At 43.6% G+C, this 9,010-nt stretch overlaps 1 pseudogene; it reads right to left on the reverse strand.

The window, feature by feature from the left end:
- Window positions 1-2,058: 2,058 nt before the first annotated feature.
- LOC114612700 lies at window positions 2,059-2,587 on the reverse strand (annotated as a pseudogene).
- Between the last annotated feature and the right edge of the window lie 6,423 nt (window positions 2,588-9,010).

The following is a 9,010-nucleotide window of genomic DNA, read 5'->3' on the forward strand; positions in this document are numbered from 1 at the left end:
TGTTTCAAAAAAAAATGCAAAAGAATAAAAGTTTTCAAGTCCAAGATCTTAGTTCTAGATGAAATAAATAAATAAATAAATAAATAAGCAAAACTTTTTTTTTTTTTTTTTTTACAATTTGAACCAAAGACTTCATGTATGCTGGATAAGCACTCTACTGCTGGGCCACAGGGTTCTTTGTTTAGTTTTTAATAATTTAAAAAAATTTTAGATTATAATATAATTACACGGTTTCCCTCTCCCTTTCCTCCCATGTAACAGCCCCATTCTCTGGCCTTCTTTTCTTTAGTTGTTGTTATATATTCCCAAATATATAAATACAACCTGTTCATCCATATGATGAAGTTCATATGTCTATGTTTCCAGGGCTGGCCATTTGGTACTAGATAACCAACAGCCCCCGCTGAGTCATTCTTTAAGATCATCACTTGGCGTTGGCGTGATGGCTCTGGGTAAAAGTGCTTAGCCAAGTCAGGCAGTGATGATGCATGCCTTTAATCCCGGCACTCAGGAGGTGAGGTAGGTGCATCTCTGAGTTTGAGGTCAGCCTGATCTACAGAGTGAGTTCCAGGACAGTCAGAGCTACAAGGGGAAATCCTGTCTTGAAAGAACAAACAAAATAAAAAGTGCTTAGCCCAGACTGATGACCTGGATTCCATCCTTGGGACCCACAAGGTGACAAGAACTGACTCTGCGAAGAAGTCCTCTGACCTCCACATGCATTTTGGGAAATGCACATGCCCCCCACACACATGAATAAATGTAACTAATTTTTTCAATTAAGAAATTTAAAAGGCCGGGCAGTGGTGGCGCACGCCTTTAATCCCAGCACTTGGGAGGCAGAGGCAGGTGGATTTCTGAGTTCGAGGCCAGCCTGGTCTACAGAGTGAGTTCCAGGACAGCCAGGGCTACACAGAGAAACTCTGTCTCGAAAAAAAGAAAAAAAGAAAAAAAAAAAAAAGAAAGAAATTTAAAAGTATTTGTTTACATTTTTCTTTTAATTCTTGTAGTGTTTAGCCTGAAATACAAGACCTCCCTCAGATAAACAAGCTACATGCCCAGTGCTACATTTTATTGTTTTTAAAGATTTTATTAGTTGCATCTTTTTTAACTCTGTGTAGATGTGTGTGCCTGTGTGCAGATATGCTCACATAAGTACAGAGGCCAGAGGCATCAGATCCCCTGGAGTTACAGATGGCTGTGAACCTTATGTGAACTTTGTGGGAGCTGAGAAGCAAACAGGTCCTCTAGCAGAACAGAAAGTACTCTTCAACACTGAGCCATCGCTCCAGTCCAGAGCTCTGCAGTTTTAAAGGGGAATTTATTTGAGAAACAAAAATATAATAGAACATTTCATGGGCTGCTTTATATAATAAAAATAGGTAATGATAATAGCACAGAGAAACCATGAACACTCAGGTATACTAACAAGTTGGGTGACTATTCAGTTATGAGTAGATGAACCACAGTCACAGAGGAGCCTTTATGTCAAGAGCCAGGTATACCCACACACCACTATGGTGGTAGTTGTGTGCCTCCGACTTTATAACTGTGGTCATCCAAGATATTGTAACAGACAAGCTAAGCATGTTTGACTACATAATCAAAACCACCATAAAAATGATAATTTACCAGAGAGTTGAGATCTTGAGAAATTTTATTTTGCTCAGATGTAGTGAAAGGATATTGTTTTTTTTGCTTTTTGTGTTTGTTTTTTGCTTGTTTGTTTGTTTTTAGGGTATTTCAGTATTTTTTATGTACCTCCATAATGCTTTCACACAAAGTCAACAGACTGTGATAATTCACTTGCCTGAAATCAAATTTGCAAAAGCGTATAAGGATTACAATTCTCTCCAAGCCTTTAGACTTCAAAGTAACTTAAGCTTGTTATATTATCATTGTAGTGTGCCATTATATACAGTCAGCAGTGGAATAACTCAAGGATGAAATGTACAGTAAAGAAAATTATTTTTTAAGCAGTTCACAAAAATCATAGAAAAGAAAAAGGGGTGGGGAACCTTTCCTCATAAAAAATAAGGAGACCAGAGAAATATGATATTTTTTTTCATAGGTATATAAACTATTTATTAACAGCAAAGGCCCAGAGATGACTCATTTCTTCTTGGATACACCCACAGTACGGCCCCTGCGGCCAGTGGTCTTGGTGTGCTGACCGCGGACACGAAGGCCCCAAAAGTGGCGCAGCCCCCTGTGGGCTCGGATCTTCTTCAGGCGCTCCAGATCCTCCCGGAGCTTGTTGTCTAGACCGTTGGCCAGAACCTGGCTGTACTTCCCATCCTTCACATCCTTCTGTCTGTTCAAGAACCAGTCTGGGATCTTGTACTGTCGTGGGTTCTGCATGATGGTGATGACCCGCTCCACCTCATCCTCCGTGAGTTCTCCAGCCCTCTTCGTGAGGTCAATGTGGGCTTTCCTCAACACCACATGAGCATATCTCCGCCCCACGCCCTTAATGGCAGTGATGGCGAAGGCTATTTTCAGCCGCCCATCGATGTTGGTGTTGAGTACTCGCAGGATGTGCTGGAACTTCTCGGGGATCACTAGAGACATGGCGGCGGCACAGACGGCGGCGTGTAGGCCTCCGGTGGAAGAGAAATATGACATTTTGAAGAAATAAAAACAAAAAAACTTTTAAAAATACAAAAAAAATGCACTTTTAAAACAATAGATTACAGTTAATTACAAAGAGGGAAAACATTGAGGGCTGACCAAACCCATAACCAATGAAGATATTTTGAACTTAAAGACAAAACAGCTGCTCTTTTGTTTTAGGGCATTGGTCTCTGTGGAGAATATGCTGACATTCATTTCCCCTTTATGAAATTCTCCTATGATCTGATAATACACACTTATTCTGGATTTCTTGTCTCTTTTATGTTCACTGTATATAGAGACCTCTTCCAGAAGCACATATACAAAACCACAGCCTTGGTGTGACCAACACAGCGTGGGAGAGCAGCCCGCTGTCCTCTTAGCCCTCTGAGAGACGAACTCAGTGTGTGTCAGTCAGTGACTCCCCTGCCGTCTAAGAAGTTAATTCAGCTTGAATGCATTAAAAGCTCCTAGGATTTTACCAGCTAGGAACATGGACAAATGACATAGTTTAAACTGGAGGGTTTCATCATTGCTGACATGTGTAGGTCATTCTTCTCCAGAACTTGTCTTTCTCTTCTTTAGCCCCTTCACAGAGAGACAGAGGTACAGAGGTACACACACACACACACACACACACACAGAGAGAGAGAGAGAGAGAGAGAGAGAGAGAGAGACAGAGAGAGAGAGAGACAGAGAGACAGAGAGAAACAGACAGACAGACAGACAGACAGAGACACAGAGAAACAGAGAGAGAGACAGGGAGGCAGAGAGACAGAGAGACACAACATACAGAGAGAGACAGGCACACACACATATACAGAGACGGAGAAACACACATAGAGAGATACACACACATATACACAGAAACAGAGGTAGAGAAACACAGAGAGACAGACACAAACACATGCATACACTCACAAAGAGACAGAGAAAGGCAGATACACACACACACACAAATATACACATACGTGATAACTGGGATTTTCAGGATTTTTTAGGATTTTAACATTTACAATTATAGTATATCATATTATAACCTTCATTATTATGATGGACACTAGTAAGTAATGAGCTATTTATTTGAGTCTTTATTTCTTTACAAGAGTCTTCAAATAACATACAAAAACAGCCTTAAAGAAAAACTCAGGGTTGGGCATGGTGGCACTCACCTTTAATCCCAGCACTCAGGAGGCAAAGGCAGTAAGACCTCTGTGAGTTCAAGACCAGCCTGCTCTTTATAGCGAGTTCCAAGACAGTCAGGGCTATGTAGAGAGACTCTGCTCAAACCAACCAACCAACCAAAAAACCAACCAACCAACCAACCAACCAACCAGCCAGCCAGCCAGCCAACCAACCAATCAACCAAACAAACAAACAAACAAACAAACAATCAACCAAACAAACAAAACATAAACAGACTGTAGTGGCATATGCCTTTAATCCCAGCACTCTGGAGAGGCAAGCAGATCTGTTACTTAAAGGCCAACCTGGTCTACGTGGTGAGTTCCAGGCCAGCCTGTCATGATGATGACAGAAACAATGAAGGCTGAATTCCAGCTTTACTGCAGAGGAATTGCTCTCACATTTGCCCTCTGACCTCTACATATGCACCATGGCATCTGCGCGTGCGCGTGTGCGTGTACACACATTCAATAAGTAAATCTTTGTAAGATTTGTTAAAGAAATAAGCCACACAGACACGAAGTTTTCCTTATTTTAGAGGAAAATGACAATTAGCAAAATCTCTGAGACAGGAGCAAACCCCCAGTAGAAAACGCCGAAAGAATATGAGCAGACGAGTTGCCTAAGAGAAAAACTACGTAGCTAAGTGATGCGTGCACGTGCGTGACGCATGCGCGTGCTGCTCTTCCTCAAGTGGGCTCTCAGTCTTAGAAGCAGGACCTGAACCACCCATTCAGCATCCTCTATCACCCAAGCCTCACTCTTATTAGGCACATGGGACCTCTCTGTCCCCAGCCCGTCACCAACCCTGGCTATCCTGGCCACCTATTTGGGGGTGAAAGCTCTGGAGTTAGAGCCTGCTCTGGGATCCTTGTTCTCCCGCTGTGGTTCCCTTGCGCAGGATACTGAACTCTACGGATTAAAGTAGCCCCAGAGTAGGGGTGAGGACCAAATAAATTAAAATGTCAAGTACTTAGCACAGTACCCGAGACAGAGAAATGCCAGGAGGAAGTTCTCCCGAGGGGCAGCTGGGCTACACCAGGAAGAAAAGTCTGCTCCACGAAGGCAAGTGGGAGGGAGCAATGTCTTTGCTTGAGGCTGGCTCAGAAACGGATTTACAGCAGCTGGTCTCTCCTAATGACAGAATGTTCTCCTCGGGAATAACTCCACATATATGGTACAGGGGAGACGAGCAAACTAGTTGTCTCTGCTGGCATGCTGAGTCTGTTTGTTTCGGTGTCCAAAGGCACAGCAGGCAGACATACCTGAGGACTTTTCATGAACTAACTCTTGATGGTTCACGAAGTTCAGATTAATCCCTCCCCATAACCCTGGCCTGGGAAGAGAGCCATGGAAAAAGACTGACAAAGGCACTCTTGAATTCCCAAATAGTGAATGAAGGAGAGAGAGAGAGAGAGAGGGGGGGGGGGGATCTTATTAGCACTGCTCCCGCATTCTTGTTGAAAACTATCCTCCCTTCACACACATCTCCTCTTTGGCTGCCTTGGGCATCCACCCAGTAAAGTTCCACAGTCCCCAGATAGCATTTCACAGAGCCTGAGGCCTGCCTTGGAAACTGTTCAAGACAGAAAACTACTATTCTCTAAAGCTATGAGGAAGAGTCAGGATTCATCTTTGAAAAAAAATGGCTGCTATGAAATTTCAGGATCTCTTGAATCCCTGGCTTGGGAGTAAGTAGCTTGGCCGTGAGTAGCTAAGACGTCAAACATCTTTATTGCACCTGCTGCTATACAGAATGCCTTAGGAAGAAAAAAAGGGGTTACAGGGAATATTTGACTCTAGTAGAACTCCAGAGCTATTCTGGTTCATATTCCAATACGACAATAAAAATGCAGCTCTCAGTCATAAATATAAAATTCCCCAAACCACTGGGTAGGCCCAGATTCTTGTCCTCATATGTAGAGATACTTCTTAACTCCAACCGTCCAGTTTGTACACTGGGATATTATAACTCATCGAGCATCTGTGAGTGAGTATATTAATATTAATATTAATAGAATTGTAAAACATGAAAGAGATACCACGGATAACTGGTATAGCAGGGACTCATATACACGCAGATTTCTAACTCCATATAGACAGACATGTGTGTGCTTGCGTGTGTGTGTGTGTGTGTGTGTGTGTGTATGTGTGTGTGTGTATGATATAGGAGGCCTTATTTCACTGTGGTTGACGTTACCCCTGGACAGGTGGTTCTAACTTATGTAAGGAAGGTAGCTAAGTGAATCAGACAAGTCTAACAGTCTCCATCGTCTCTGCTTCAAGCTCCGGCCTTGCCTTGAGCTTCTGCCTTGAGTTCCTACCTTGGCTTCCCTCGTTGATGGGCTATGTCTTAGTTTGAGTTTTACTGCTGTGAAAAGACACCATGACCACAACAACTTTTATAAAGGAAAACATATAATTAGAGCTGGCTTACAGTTCAGACATTTGGTCCTTTACAGTCATGGCGTGGAGCATGGAGGCATGCAGGTAGACATAGTGCGGCTGAAATAGCTGAGAGTTCTACATTGGAATGGGCAGACAGCAGAACTCTAGGCCTCGCTTGAGCACTCAAAACCTCAAAGCCCACCCGCAGTGACACATTTCCTACAATAAGGCCACGCCCACTCCAACAAGGCCACGCCCACTCCAACAAGGCCACACCTCCTAGTTGTGCCCCTCCCTATGGCGCTATAGCGACCATTTTTATTCAAACCACCACTTGTAAGATGAAATAAATCTTTTCCTGCCTATCAATTTTTGCCAATATTTTATCACATCAATATAAAAACAAACTAGGGCAAAGGGATTCTAACCTTCTCGATTTATTCTTCTTTGATTTAGTCTTGTAAGTATCTTCAACAAGTTGAACAAGTTGCCTGTTAGCCTGGTTCCTGGGAGCTGCAATATTGAAAGGAACTAGCAAGAATGGCTGCAGATTGGCTGCAGAAGGATCCAATGGGATCATTAGGAAACTTTCCCACAAGCAGATGCAAGGAGCAGGGTGGGTGAGATGTGACCGAGTTTAGCTGTAAGAATGACAGCAAGATTCTGAAGCTAAGGGGCTGGTGAGATGGCTCAGTGGTTAAGAGCACTGACTGCTTTTCCAGAGGTCATGAGTTCAAATCCCAGCAACCACATGGTGGCTCACAACCATCTGCAATGATATCTGATGCCCTCTTGTGGGGTGTCTGAAGACAGCTACAGTGTACTTACATATAATAAATAAATAAATAAATAAATGATTCTGAAGCTAAGAAAACAGGGATCCTGAGGTCAAATACTGTGTTTGGTCATGAAGACACAACAACCAATTAAGGTAATAAGATATCGTATTAAGATAATACAATAAATGTGTGACCTTGGAATCCAGAAAGTGGAACCAACCAGTTACTTGGGAACTGTGGATGTAATAAACAAATATAAAACCGTGTAGTGGTGTCAGACATTTTAAATCCTGGATTTCTGTGAGTTTGAGGCCAGTCTGGTCTACATAAAAAGTTAAGGAGCAGCCAGGGTTACATAGAGAAACCCTGCTTCAAAACAAAAATCAAAATAATAGTAACAGAATATACAGAATATACAGGCTTAGTGGAAGTACTGAGAAGGAACAGAGAAACCATGTAGGCATAAGGATAGATTTTTTCAAAATTTAGCTACTAACACAGCTACTAACTTTTCTACATTCCTTAATGTATGTGTGTGTGCCCACATGCATACACCCCCCCCGTGTGTGTGTGTAGTGTGTGTGTGTTTCTGACTAAACTTGTAGGACTTGGTTCTCTCCTTCCACCACGAGTCCCAGAGACTCAGGCTTGGCAGCAGCACCTTTATCAACTAAACCATATTGCTGGGTTTTGAAAGAAGAGTTTATAAAAAAGAGAGTAGGTTGGAAAGGGCTCGAGCATTATGGGAAATGATATATACAATCTAATAATAAAAGATGCAATAGATTTGTCCTTTCACAGGAGATGGCTCAGTTAAGAACGTGTACTCCTCTTGTAGAGGACCTGAGTTCAGTTCTTGCCCACATTGGGCTGTTTATAGCCACCCCTAACTCCAATCCCAGGGGATCCAACACCTCTGGAGTCCAAGGGCACCAGCATGTCCATGTGTATGCCCCCACACTATGCATAATTTAAAATAAAATCAATCCCTTTTTGTTTTTAAGACATGAGGACTATTTCCAGCCCTGAAATCTATGTCTGTCTGCTTGGAGACGCTGAAATGACGAGAAACCGAAACATCTAAAGCAGAGCCTTCGAGCCCCATGTTGTCCCTTACGGAGTGCCGTTTGTCATTCAAAGCAAGTAGCAAAGATGGAATGTGGCCATGGTGACCCTACTCTTACAGCGAAGGAGATGATGGGCTGAGTGCCCCGTACACTAGAGACATGCACCAAAACTGGCTTGCATGACAGAAACTGTGTGCCAGGAAAGGACAGGCTACGAACTTCTGGTTTATGACCTTCCACGGGACTTCCTAGACCTTGAAACACACCCACTACTCACCAAACAGAAAGGAGCACCAAAGGGCCCAGTCATGTGTATCTGGGGCTTCCTGCTAGGGCCCTCACCTCTCACCAAGGTCGTCCGAGCAAGGTGTGAATGCCAGAGACCCACGGTTTGCAACAATCATCCACATTTTCCTCCCTTGGGCAATCACACAGGCAGGCTGGACCTGCTCCTGCCTCTGCCCCCTCGGGCCCTGCTTCAGCCATCCAGCCTCCTCTTTGTGAAAGAGACTGGCTTTCCACCAGCCCCAGCCAAGAACTCTCTGTCCTTAATCCTCTATTTGTTAATTATATAAACACTGTGTGTGTTCCTATGTGTACCAGCGCAAGTCACTTCCTTCACTGAAAGAGCACGTGGATCGTACCAGGGCAGCAGTTCCGAAAATGCCAGAGGCACTAAGACATCCTAAACCAAAGCAAGGGATGCCGGACAGAGGGCGGATTCAAGTCCGACATCCCGAGGGGATGATGAGACAGCGTGTGATAGGTGGTGTAATAGGTAGTGTATAATATCACAGATTCAAGGGGAGTCTAATCTGGCCAGGCATAACTCTCATCTCACACTTCTGAGGACCATGGGAAGGTCCTCCGCATTCCCATGGACAGGTAGAAACAGATCCACAGAGAATTGGGGGGGGGGGGGATTCTGTTCCAGGAACAAGGAAGACCGCCCATCCAGGCCTTCCTAGTTACCAGGTA

This window comes from Grammomys surdaster, unplaced genomic scaffold, assembly GCF_004785775.1.
Source record: "Grammomys surdaster isolate TR1022 unplaced genomic scaffold, NIH_TR_1.0 126178, whole genome shotgun sequence".
In the NCBI taxonomy this organism is placed as follows: Eukaryota; Metazoa; Chordata; class Mammalia; order Rodentia; family Muridae; genus Grammomys; species Grammomys surdaster.